General features: G+C 39.2%; 1 pseudogene; it reads right to left on the bottom strand.

The window, feature by feature from the left end:
- LOC107528689 (ferritin light chain pseudogene) overlaps positions 1-13,523 on the bottom strand; it is a 60,823-nt pseudogene extending 47,300 nt beyond the window's left edge.
- Between the last annotated feature and the right edge of the window lie 400 nt (positions 13,524-13,923).

The following is a 13,923-nucleotide window of genomic DNA, read 5'->3' as shown; positions in this document are numbered from 1 at the left end:
CTGGGGAGCTGAGAGCTAGCCAACACATACTTGGTTTCCATGAAAAACAAGTAGAATGCTGGCCAGACACTCCTCAGGCCTGAATTCAACCAGCGGAATATTGGGTGGCAGCTTCTGCTCTTATTCCATTAGAGTAAGCTTCTTAGGGTGCTAAAGTGGATTTGAAACAAGTAGAAGACGGGGGATAATTTAGGGCTATTTTCATTCAGATTCAGGATATATGGGAATCAAGTCAATGTACACTTCCTATCTCCCTCTTGCAGTGGTGGGACCCCCAAAAGGAGTTGTGATTTCTCCTCCTGCTTCTAGAGACTTTATTCTGTGGAGACCCAGCGCATTCCATCTTCTTCTCATGCTCACTCCCACTCATGCTTTCCTTTCCTTTCTTTCTTCCTTTACCCCATGTACCTCTCCTGATTTCATAAGACATTTTCTTCCTTCCTGTCTGAATGCAGCTATGCTTTAAAAATAAAAACACCTGGATGGTTGTCTAATGCGTCTTGCTAGAAATAACAGTTCTGATCATGGCTCATAGAAATTATTATCATTCCCTTCAAAAGTAAACAGGTAAAGGAATTCTGCCCTGACTTTTGTGAGAAATGTGTGTGTCAATGTCACTAAAGGTCAACCATGATTAACATAGCACACTGAAGGTAACTTTGTAAAATATTCTAGAAGTCATTTTGCTTTCATTTTTAATTAAGAGTAATTTTGATTATATATTCAAGAGTTGATATGTTCTAAAAACACTAAATTCTTAACAGGAAGTTAATAATAGTAATTAACTTTTTCTACTCTTCTTGTTCCATTATTGCAAACTATTTCACACTGCAGAATATCAGCAAAACAAATGGGTACACATTTTCCTTACTCAGAACCCACATACAGTTTTAACTAGAGACATGTAAGCTCTCTTCACAAAAATACAACAAAGGAAGATAACTTGTATATTTTTAAGTCATGTTTGGGAATATAACATTCCAATGTCACAAAACAAGGAGTGGCAATTTCTGGATATGCTTATATTTCCAATAGTACCTATTTTCTTTCAAGATACCTAGATATTTCAAATAGTACCTATTTTCTTTCAAGATACCTAGATATTTCAAATAGTACCTATTTTCTTTCAAGACCAACAACCCATATTGAATCTATAATGTCAAGTCATCTTATTTTTCTTTCTATCAGCCTCCAGTCTTCTTATTTCATTCTTTATGTAAATGACAAGACAAACATCGCCACCACCTCACCAACACACTGGTGCTGCACACACCAAATAACAACAGAGCAGGGAGGTGGTTTGCTTAAAGCTTAATGTAGTGGTAATTTCAAAGTTTCTGCCTGGGAGCCTCAGATGTGCAAAAGTAGTCCCAAGTGCCATTTATAAACAGGAGGTAGACAGAGGTCACACAAATTTCCTTACTACAGGAGATGTGAGGATCTTTTCCTCATAAGAAACATGAAATTGGAAAGAGCAGAGAAAGGCAAAGTAAAAGGACCAAATTCTCATGATAGGTAAGAGCTGCTTCAGGGTAAGTGTGGAATGACTCTTCTCCCATAGATTCCCTCACAGTCTTCTGGGTCAGCATTGTACCCAGCCCTGGTCACAGCAACTAGCTTCACGAAGCTGTCCCCTGCAGCATCTGCCATCAGCTGCACCCTGGAGCTCTGGTTTTCTGCCCCGAGGCTCCCCTGACTACATGGCTAAAATGCTTATGAAAACCTGCCAGGCCCTCATGCAAGTATGGTCGGGATATGCGTGAAAGTGAGCACGCCATGGGGCCACCCTTAACCAGTGGGGGACAGGACTGCATGGATAGAGCCTCTGCTCTTCTGCTTCTTGGGCAGACAATTCTGAAATATATTATTATTCAGCACTCTTAATCCAAAGAGATGCAGTCCCAGGTGCCTATAGCAAAGACACCTGGAGAATGCACTCCTGTGTGCTGTGCAGGCTTCGTCTTCTTTCATTTCACTCTTTCTCAGTCCAACCTTACTATTCCCTGGTAAACCTTTCCCAAATAACTGGCACCGAAGCCCAACCTGTGTCCACCTAGAGCCTAGCATAGTTAGCAGATAGTGTTCAGGAAATACTTGTTGAGTGAATGAACAGATGAATGGAACAAGGTGGGATAATGTATATAAAATAATTGGATATATAAATGTATACTTACTGCTTGAAACAGCCCAGGCTTTTCTAATACTTGAGTTGTAAGGAGAGCTAAAATATTCAAACAGCATTTTTCAAAGAATTCTGATGGCATTTTATGTAAGTTCAGAGTTAGAAGGGACCTTGAGTTTTTCTAGGGCAAATCCATTTCCAAGATAGGAATTCCTCTCCGACAGTTTGGACAGATGTAATCCAAGTTTAGGGGCGTGTGTGTGTGTGTGCGTGTGTGTGTGTGTGTGTGTGAAAAGAAGTGAAGTATAGGACTTCATAAAGGAGTACATTCTATTTTTTACGTATATGCACATGATTTTTGTTTCTGTCCGTATAATTTGCCTTGTAAAACTTCCAACAGTTTGTCTTCTTTTTTCCCTCCAGCTAATAAGCTTCAGTTATCCTATAGTCTTCTATTTTGACTGAAAGAGCTAAAATTTCTACCACCACGTTCCAAGGCTTCTCTTGACTAAACTTTCCATTGAAACCTTTCTAACGCCCATCAGATGACAGCATATCCCATTGCACTCGGACCCTCCATAAACTTCGTTGTCTCCTCTGATCATGCACCCACTTGTCAATGTTCTGAATGTCCGTTGTCAAGAACAAAACACTATTTTAGTTGTGTTCTGGTTACCAGTGCAATGGGATTATCCTTTTATTCTGGAAATGGTGCTTCTCCTTTGTCATCTTGAAAATAATTCACTTCAGAAGTCAGTAGAACACACTACTCTTTCCCAATCTACCCAAATTTTAGAGTTCTTTTTGCAGGATGCAAAACTACAGCCATGAACATTCCTGATGCAGACCTTTTGCCCTGGTGGGGTATTTACATGCATATATAAGAATATTAATAACAAGGCTCACACAGTTTTAAATATACCTAAGACACTATTAGTATAATAATTATTAGTAATTATACATGTATTTATATATAATATAATATGTTATATATAATTATATATACAGGGGTGACCAAAAGTAGGTTTACAGTTATAACACAAATAAATGATACATAATTAATAAGTAATAATATAAGAATAAGCTGTTTTGCATATTCACAAAGGTAAGTCTACTTTTGTCCATCCTTGTATTATAAGATATATAATTACTAATAAAACAACTACTATTTCAGTATGGGCCTTGGTTGGAATTTGAGGGTTTAAGTGTCATGTAGAACCTAGGCTTTTTTGTTATTTTTTAAAATATATCTTTATTGATTTCAAAGGAAGAAAGGGAGAGGGAGAGAGAGAGAGAAACATCAATGATGAGAGTCATTGATCAGCTGCCCCCTGCATGCCCCCTACTGGGGATCGAGCCCACAACCCGGGCATGTGCCCTAACCGGGAATCGAACCCCAATTGCTTGGATCCTAGGTCAATGCTCAACCTCTGAGCCATGCCAACCAGGCTAGAACGTAGTTTTTTATTTTTCTAGTCTTCCATTAGTTGAATCAAAACTGAGAAACTATAAGAAATACAAATTCTACCATAAGCTTCAAACCTAACTTTTATCAACTTTCTTTTGAAATCATTTTTCCCCTCACATTTTAAAGTATGGATTTTCATTTTACTGTATGAATTCCAGCAAGATATATTATAGATGGATATCATTTTTATAGCAAAGTATCCACATGTTTTTCTAATGTTACAACCAGGGATCTAGCTAGGGACTTGCCAACACATTTGTTCTCAAATTTTATTTTTTTACTCAAAAACAATCATGCCTAGAAGCATAAACAAATAAGACTGATAGAAGCAGACCTGCTTGGGTGGAATGGCATCGTGGGCACCATCTCTCTCTTTCACTGCGGGTGCTTATCAGGGAGGGACCTGCATACAATTCCTAGGGCTTTTCAAAGCAGATTTTTAAAACCACTGTTTCAAGGTAGTAGAGAGAAAATGATGCAGCAGCAGCCTTCTGGAGTCTCAGAAATGGGAAGGAGGGTCAAAGAATGGAAAATGGAAAGACTTCAGAGAGACTAGAAGGAGCCTGACCTGAGAGCATTCTTGTTAAACTAGAAGTGCACACCCACCTGACATAAAAATTATTTTGTGTGTCTTCTCTTAATACACTTCAAACACAGGCTTTTTCTATTGGAAGGAAAAGAGTTTGTGTATGTTTTGACAATTGTAATTTTCAATTAGCTCCTATTTAAAATATCTGTCAGCTTCACTAAAATTTTCCGAAACAGGCCTCTCTTCCTTGTCACCTTTATTTCATCTATGGCTTAGTTAGGTATGATTTGATTTTGGTCAATCTAACGGTTTTAAATGTTACTGTTTTTAAAAATTTGCGTTTCCTTGATTGCTAATGAGGTTGAGTGTCATTTTAAATGTTTATTATTCATTCAGGTTTCCATTTCTGTGAATTGTCCAATCATAATTGTCGACTCATCAATAAATTTTCAGATATTCACTAATCTTTGCATTTCTGACATGAACTTTTTATAAAATGCTAAATTCAGTTTATTAGTTTACATAAAATGCTTAAATCTATGCTTATAAATGAAGTTCATGTGTAATTTTCTTGAATTGCCACTGTTTGATTTTAGTATAATATATATATAATAGTGATACCATTATAATTAACCTAGTTATTAATAACAGGGACGGAGCAAAAGGAAGGCCAAATATTTTGGGCCTGTCATTTGGGCAGCTTTGCCAGGGACCTGCAGCTTTGCACTTGCCACGGAGCCACCAGTTCACTCCCCTCAGATCGCTGAGGGAAGGGATTGCGCAGGGGGAGATAGATACATGCCCAGTAAATTGGGGGGACTAGTGAAGGTGCTTCCTGTCTGTCCCACCTGGGAACAGGCCATTAGCCAGAATGGGCATGTCCACTGCAAGAACTAGTAGATTTGGGACAGTTAGTTCTCTTGGCTCTTGGTTCCCTTGGCTCCTCTTGGCTGCCCTTGGACTCTTGTTCAGGGGGTGCCCCTTCTTGACTTCCCTGCTTTGCCCACATGGCCCATGGCTGTGCCCCACACACAACGGACTCATAGGCCGTAGCTAGTCTGATGCGGAACTGGACCTGGCTGCAACATGGAGTGGAAACTCTGGGCACTGCCTTTGATTTTAGCTTTACCGAGGGAGTGAAATTCTATGGAAGTAAAGCTTTCAACCATATCTCACCCTCCGGAAATGCTTGTTCCAGCGGTACCCCAAGAACCCCCCCCCACTTACAACGGGAAAGACCACCCACGCACTTGAGGCTTCATGCCATTGCTCAGACACTACTGATTCACTTTTACCTCCTGTTACTCTTATTAGTATATCTCTTAACGGTTCTTTCATATTTCTATCTTTATCTTCTAACATGATGATGTGGCTGATGTAATGATTATCTTATTTTTATTACCTCATAATTTTAATTAGATACCATTTCTTCATATATGAACATCTTAAGTATGTTATTTAAGTTTTTACACACTGTCTCCTAAAACTAATTTAACCTGGAGTAAATTTAAATTGATTGTTGATTTTGTTAGCTTTATTTATGCATTTATTTAGGAATTTATTTTGGAATCTTGGTGTGCAGGTGCACTTTGAGTAGTAAGGTTTTATTGCTCGCTCGCTCTCTGCCCCCTCACCTTCCTTTCTTCTATACTCACCTCTCATTACTCAATAATTTATAGTTGCCTACATTTAACCCTAGCGTTCCCTGTCTATAACCAGCTTTTATGACAGTATTTCTCCCATGTTTTTTTCATTGGAGAAATCATACATCAGTTTGCTGAGCCAGAGAGTGGCTCGATTTTGTTCCTGATCCCCAGAAGTATGTCTGTATTTTCCACTTCCCTAGGCCCCCTGCTTCCTATAAAGCTGTCGATTCAGGGCATTCGGTGAAAAATAATGCTATGTCATTTTTAACTTTTATACTTTTGGAGACTCTACCTCAGTTCTCTTTCAGTCCCACGACCTGCAGGGAAAAGCTTTGTCCGGGTGGGTGTGGATCCAGCCTCACCCACTGCTCTGTTTCTCTTTTCTGTTTCTGATCTCTGGAGATGTCTATCCTTGGTTTGATCTCAGTTATGCCTTTCTAATTTTCCCCCCAAATTCTATCCAAGATTGCTCTGTTTTTATCAGTGAGCGTCAAGGATGCCCTTACTGTGCCACCCCAAGCAGCCCCTCAGCAGCAGCCCCTTATACTTGCTCTCCATCCGTAATTCAATGGCCCATGGTATTTAAATTCAAACCAGTGCAGGAACAATTGCGGCGTCCCTGCCACTCTGGTAAGCACGTTTGTCATGTGAAGTTTGGCAACTGTATTTCACATAACTAAAACATAATCACTTTTAAAATCATATTTCTGTGTTTCACATACACACACATTCTGGAATCGCTGCTTCTGTGTGGGACATGGGTAAATAAGAATCGTGAGTTTCAGTCAGAAATAATTTGTTGTGCTTTCCTTCAAATTAAGGCATCATGAAAAAAGTTGCAAGTGTTTGGCTCTGAGAATTGTGCCTGTTAATCCACTGCTCCTTGGGAGTTGCTTTCAAGCTCGGTCTGATTCATCTTTTGAGAAAAAATTCAAACACCAATACTAGTCACCAAAACTTTTGAACGTTCAAATTAATTTTCTCCTATTTTCTGTAAAGAGAAGTTATGCTGACTTTTAGAGGTTTGGTTTTAAACAAATCCCAGTGCTTTTTCTTATGTTAATTAAACAGGAAAAAATCCTAAGATTTAACTACTTGAGCTTTTCTAAGGGAAAATATGGATGATGGAGTGGCTGTAAGACTTTATCTCTGAGCCTTATGCCAAGATGAAAGCCAGTGGTGCACCTGTAAGAGCTCAAAGTGTGTGGTTTGAATATGTAGGGACAGAAAAGGTCGTGGGGAGGTCATGAGCATATAGCCCCAAGGACTGTGAGCCCTGGAGCCTGGGTTAGTGATGAGCCCCACCACTGAAGGGTCTGATATTTTCAAGGGCACAGACAGACCCTTGTTCCTTAGAGGAGTGATTACAACCAGAGGATGTGGAATGGCATCAGTCCCATACGTGTGCTGCTGAGAGGACTTCTCCCGCGTCCCCTTTGGTGACTGAACTGTGCGGTCTCCCGACGAAGACTGAACTGTTTCCATGAATACAGAAGCAGTGTGTGTGCTTAGCAAACATAATTTCCCAGAAACCTGGGGTCACAGCCAGGTTGGGGTACAGGAGGGAATAAAAACGTTTAGGAACCCCCAAAGTAAAGCATATGCTTGATTCTTAGAAGGAGGCAACCTACAAGGTTTAAGACAGACCAGTGGTAAGCATTATTATCTGTATTTTAAAGCAAGAAGCAAGATTGACACAGGAAATCAAATAACCAGTCTGAGATATTATATCTCAAAAGTAGAAAAGGCCCTTCGTTATATATTTCATAACAGAAGTATGACTTTTGGCAATAAAGGAGAGCAAGAACATTATATAGACGTTTAGAGGCTGAGCAGTGTAAGGGCTTTAAGTTATGTTTTCAGGGAGAAATGCTTTACTGATTTGAGATATGTGCTGTCTCTGCTGCTGGAATCAATGGTAACTCATTTTCATTTACCCAGTAGGTGTCCAATGGGATAAAGCAGAATATTGGAAAAGGGCAGTTACACTTTTGAAAAAAAATTCTTTTAAATGTGCACTTATCTTTAATAAAATGCTAAGTAAGAAAGGTAAGTTTTACATTTCATATAACGATCATTTTGAAAGGAAATGAAACTATTTAAGTAGAATTTTATTCTCACCCCAAATCAAAGTGCAATTTGTATAAGCTTTATATTACTTTTCATAAAATACCTCTGTTATGCAGCACTTCACCTGTTTTTTAACACTCTTATAGGAGAAAAAAAGAAATACATTGTTGTAGAAGAGAAAAAAATAATAAATTGGTAAATATATGACCCTAATAATAACTATACTGGCCCTCCCAAACTCCCAAACACATAAGTACTTAACTCCAACTTACTCTATACTCAACTCACTTAATGTTGAAAACAAATTGCCTGACAGAAAAGCAGACGTTCAACAATTCTGACTGATTGAATGAATTAAAGCATATTCCTGAAGGAACACAGGAAAAGAAAGTGTGAAAGTGAAGTCGTGAGATGGAAATTGCATTCAGCTCGGGGAGAAGCCCTTTTGTGGGCACAGCTTGCAGGTGTCCGCCTGCCCACCTTGCTTCTCGCACCCACGTCTGGAAAAAAGGAGGCTAATGTTTCTTGTTATTATTTTCTCCTGGAGGAACTTAAAACACCTCCATTTGCCCTGCACAATGTGCTAAGAGAAGGACTTTGAGCGCAGGGACTGTGCTGCTGAGTGGCCATAAGTACAACAGGGTGAATTATTCTGCGGCAGGTTGGAGGGGGGCCCTGCCCACAGCCTGGCACAGGGATCAGGGTTCATGAACCTTTGTCCTCAACTCGAATCACTGGGACGAGGCTTCTGGAAGAGTGTTTCTCCTTTGCTCTGGGCTGGGTTTCGTTCTCTAGGCGAGGAGGGGCCCTTTCGTTCTGTGAGCTGTGAGGCTGAAAGTAAAGCTTGTGCTTCTCTCTCTTACGGGAATCTTCCAGCATGCCAAGGCAAGTAATTTCCGGTGTCGAACTCTAAAATTTTATCTGATGGATTTCTCCACATAATGCTTACTCACTTCCCTTCCCTGATATTACACGCTCCCCTTTCTCTGCCTCTTATCACTTTGCAATTTTTCTTGCAAAGATTATTCATTCAGGACTTTAAAATCAGTCTGGATCTCTGTTGAGACTTCCAGGACAAGTAATCAATAAATCTTTAATATTTAAGCAGTTGACAAGCAACAATTAAACTCTCTGTGTTGTCATCGTCTTCAAATTTTTGCACAATTTTGGAAATCATAAAAAAAATCAACTCTCAGATTTTTAATGTCAGAGTGTTGTATGTATTACTAAGAGCAATACAACCAAAACCCATTTCAAAATACTCATTATATTACTTTAAAGATAATGGCAAATTAATGTTTTTCAAAATGTAGTGATTACATAGAGTTAAGCTTGATAAAAAACAAACATGGTTTACTTATTTTAGTCACATTTTTTAATTAAAAATGCAAATGAGAGCGTGTAACACTTGTGTTTTCAGGGCCACAATGATGTACACTTACTTAGAGTAAAACTCAAACTCAACGAGGCTACAGAACCCTGCAGGTCCTGGCTTGTTTTTCAAATTCCATCTTGCATAGCTCTCGCCCTCCCCTTGTTCCTTTGTGAAACAGCCGTACTGACCTTCTGAATTACCAAACATCCCATGTTCTTTTCTGTCAGGGAATTTGCATTAAAATGTTTGCACAAGCTGCTTCCTTTGCCTAGAATGTTCTGCCCCTAGGTAGCTAGAAACTTCTTCTGGATATCAAATAAATGCAACTATTTAACGAGGCAGAACATGCTTGATTATGCTCTGCCCAAACCCAGCTATTATCTCTTTCATGTTGCATTATTTAATTGTGTTCATAGATTTTCACTCTGGTCTGAAATTATCTTTCGTTTTTATTTATTTTTTATTTTATTTTTATTTTTTAAATATATCTTTATTGATTTCAGAGAAAGGAAAGGAGAGGGAGAGAGAGAGACAGAAACATCAATGATGAGAGAATCATTGATCGAGCCCGCAACCCGGGCATGTGCCCTGACCAGGAATTGAACCCCGATCGCCTGGACCCCAGGTCGACCCTCAACCGCTGAGCCACGCCTGGCCAGGCTATCTTTCTTTTTTAATTTAATTGATTTAACCATTTATTGATGGCTCTTATGACTAGAAATAAAAGTTCCACAAGAGTGGGGGCCATGTTTGCCTACTTTTCCACTTCATTCTCAGAGTCTAGAATAATAAATGGCTTCAGGGTGGCACATGTTCAATAATTAAACAAATTCTTCAACAGGAGAGTCATGCTGAGGATATGATAAAAAGAAAAAATACAAAATATCTTGGCTTTTCATCAGACCACACTCTGATTTTTTCCTTGAAGAAGTTAAGCAAGCTGTCAGTAGAAGATGAAATGTTTAAGTATTCATTACCACCATTTCGCAACCCCTGAAAAAGGTTAGCAAAACACAAAGTTAGAAAATAAAGACCTCTTGCCTTCAGACTGATAAAGAGGCAGGGACCCATTTTGCTCTCTCTAAACCCATCTCCTCTTACCTCTCAGCACAGAGTCACTTGCAGAGCATAGGTGAGCTAGAAAACAATGTATGCAAGTGACTGAAAGATGAACCTCCAGGTAACAGAAGGAGTGATGTCAACCTTAAACTGATCATATTTTAAGGAATTTCAGTGTTTGACTCTGAATCAACTTAAAGTAATAAAATCAACAATAAAAATGGGACAAATGAAGTTGACTGGGTTTAGTAAAATGACCTCACTTCCCAGGCTCTTTTGCCTGATGGGCTCTAATTTAGTTACATCAATGAGAGGCACTCTTAAATTTGAAAAGGACAAGAGGGAAAGAAGCCATATTCTCCTCCAGCAGGTAGATGTGGAGGCATATAGAGTAAGATAGATTTTTAATGGCCTTCCTGTGACCTCCTGCAAATGCTACATTTTGCTGTTACAGGACATTAATCGTCAGAATCAAGTTAATTTGTTTGCATTTCTTGTGTTTCTGAAAACCAGCAATAGTTCACTTTCTGAAAGCCTGTAGTAGCTCTTCCTACTCTAATTTTATTAGTGGAAATGCCTGCAGGAAAGAAAATGGGTCAAAGACTAGAAAGGCTGAGAAAGCCATTAGACCAAGATGGTATGACCCAGAGTCAAGGAGTGGAAAGGAAGGGTGGGCAGAAGTGTCCTAGACTGGCGGGCAGTGCAGGGAAGATTAAACACAGCCACTGGGGAGTCCTCAAATCAAAGTCAGCTATTCTGAGGAGCCTGGAGTTACCTAGGAATGAGCCTTCCGTAGCATTCCTGTGATAAATTTCCGAGGAAGCAGCCAGGGCCCTTAGTCAATTATGCTCCCAGCCGTTGGAAATCAGCCAGGTACATTCTTACAGACTTCACAGATAGTCACCCAGTTCCCTGTGGTTTCATTTTCTTCATGTGACAAAGGGAAATATAAACGCCTACCCTGTCTCACATTGTCCCTGTAAGGATTCTATGAGTGAGTTCATGTCAAAATATTAAAAATAAAAAAACTTGCCATAGACATAATAAAGAAAGCTAAAGGGAAGAATTAATGAGAAGAGAAAGCAGGTAACTTTCAGATATGATCCCACATATTGTGGTGAAATAATTCCCAATGGAAAAAGAGGTAGATTGAAACCAATAAGTACTCCAGACAGTGCTCGCTTTGATCAGTATTAAGGGATACTCACCAAGATCCAAAACAAGAAACAAAAACAAATAGGAGCAGTGCCCATAGATCTACTCCATGGTCTTGCTCCCAAATCTTCCTTGGCTGACTCAGCATCTCAAACCAAGAAAAACTGAAGTAAAATGTCAGTTCTCAGAATATGTGTACCATTTGAAGCCATCAATATCCCTGTAACTGAATTAATAGCTAATCTATTTTAATAATTATTACTACTCTGCTCATCATTAAAACATAAGGCCCTTTGTACTGAACTAATAACAGAATATCCCCAGTACGTAGAGGTACTTATTTCAGAATATAATCCCAAACTCTGTGCTGCTCTCCTTTTTTAAGATTATGAAAAAACAGACAAACCGTTGACGAAAATTTGCCCTAAGAATCAATAGTCTAGTCTCAACTCTATCAGTGGATTATGAGAAATGATCAGTGAGCTTCCCCCTGGATCTCATCACAATGTCCCATCAGGGAGAAAACGTCCATTCTATTGACGCCACTGGGCAGTATTAGTGAGTGTTAACAAAGAACAGTGCAGTAACTCTGCACACTGACTCTACACAAGGATTTAATATGCTTTCATTGCATTAAACAATAACCTTTCTATGAGAAACCTTAGGCTACATTTCCTCTCATCTTAATACACACAGTCCTCACTTTGTCTCACCGTAGGACTGTGAAAATGACAAAGCTAAAACTGCAAAATTCTCTTAATAATAGAAAATGTTTTTTATTGTTTCTCTTGTTCTGTAACCTTAAAAATATTTGTCAAAACATTAAAATTATTTTACTCTTAGGGATAAATGTATAGGAAATGAAAAAAATAGTAAAACTAATATTCATTAAGTGTATCATTAGAAACGATGAGAGTTAAAGTGTTTTATTTCTTTGTTAAAAAAACAACAACAAAACTTATCAAGAATAGTTTGAACAGTGATTGCCTTCTTTTTGCCTTATAATGTAGGCTATGGAATAGGCTTCTTTTCTTTGCTTTGGCAAATTGTCATATTTCTTTAGAAATTTTCATCAGTCTCCAACATTTTATCGTTTTCATGCTTTCAGTGCTGTAAAATAACTTCAGAAAGTCCCAGGGATTTGAAGTTTTGGCTGTCACTTCCTCTGCATCTTTTTTATCATACTTTCCCCATTTAAGTCTGTAAGTTGGCCTTCACTGAATGCCTCTGGCTGCATATCTGGATTTCTCAAATGATGGCAGTGCCTACATTTCTGCGATCACCTATTTCTTTTATGACTCCATATACATTTAATTAAAACTTCACTTCCATCGTTATCGTTTTATCTTCATTTACTGCAGGTTCATGTTTGTTGGCCTATTCTCTCTTGATTTTCTATTTTGGGGTCATGTGAGTTATCGTTCAGAGATAAGAAGGCGACACAACTCCATGCTTTAGTGCCCGTGCATGCTGACTGAATATCAGATGTGCAGTGACCAGTCACCAGGAGGCTGGGAAGGCAGGAACTGGCACAACTGGTCACTGATCATGATGTGCACAGATATTTGTGGAATGAATAGCTAGCAGTGAAATTTATACCTCACGTAATAACTCACAGTTAATATACCATGGTAACTAAAACTTAGATCATGTTGCTGAGGGCTAGTATTATTTAAACTAAAATAACACAAACTGAAATCCACACATGTCAGAACTTGAACAAGTGAAGACTGCCTGTATTTGAAATAGTGGTGCTTTCCTAGAGTAATGAAATTGTTTTTGCTCTTCTCTTTGGGACCAGTGCTGTCCCAAAGAAATATAATGATAGCCACAATTGCAAATCACACATGCAAATGGGTATTGTTTTGAAGCTTTCCAGGTGCTGCTACTGGGTAACCATGTTTGGGAGCCACTGCTTTAGGCCTCTGCTCTCTCTCTCCACCAGGAAATACCTGGATATTCTCACATCTCTTCTCTCCCGCAATATCCAGCCACTCTGGCTCCAGAGTCTCTTCTTCTCCATGTTCAGATTGCATGCTTCTTAACTTTGCATTGTGGTGCCTTTTCTTTTTCTCAGTATCCTCGGCACTAACGGACATGCAATCCCTTGGGGCCACGTAGCTTATTGCATGCGTTGCAGTGTGTACATCCTACCAAGGGAAGCCCCTGTCCCACTCCGCACAGCTTGTCCTAAACGAGAAACTATTTTCAAATTTGAATTCTTGACATAAACAACATAATAAAGTTGGAACAATGAGCTTTCCTTCTTGCTCTTTCCTTAACTTGACCTAGAGGACCAGCCCGGCCACTCAGCTCCTGAGGCACTGTGACAGGGAGACACCATTGCTCCTGCAGTAATGTAGGTGCTCTTTTATTTTTCTTCAAACGCATTTACATAGATCTCTGAAAATGTGTGTGGAGAGAAGACTGGAGATGATCTCAAAGCAGAACAGCTGCCAGAGGCTTCTGTAATAAACACACCAGGTCCATAATAGAAAT

This window comes from Miniopterus natalensis, chromosome 13 (assembly GCF_054644295.1).
Source record: "Miniopterus natalensis isolate mMinNat1 chromosome 13, mMinNat1.hap1, whole genome shotgun sequence".
NCBI lineage: Eukaryota > Metazoa > Chordata > Mammalia > Chiroptera > Miniopteridae > Miniopterus > Miniopterus natalensis.
This window is presented reverse-complemented; position numbering and strand designations above follow the sequence as displayed.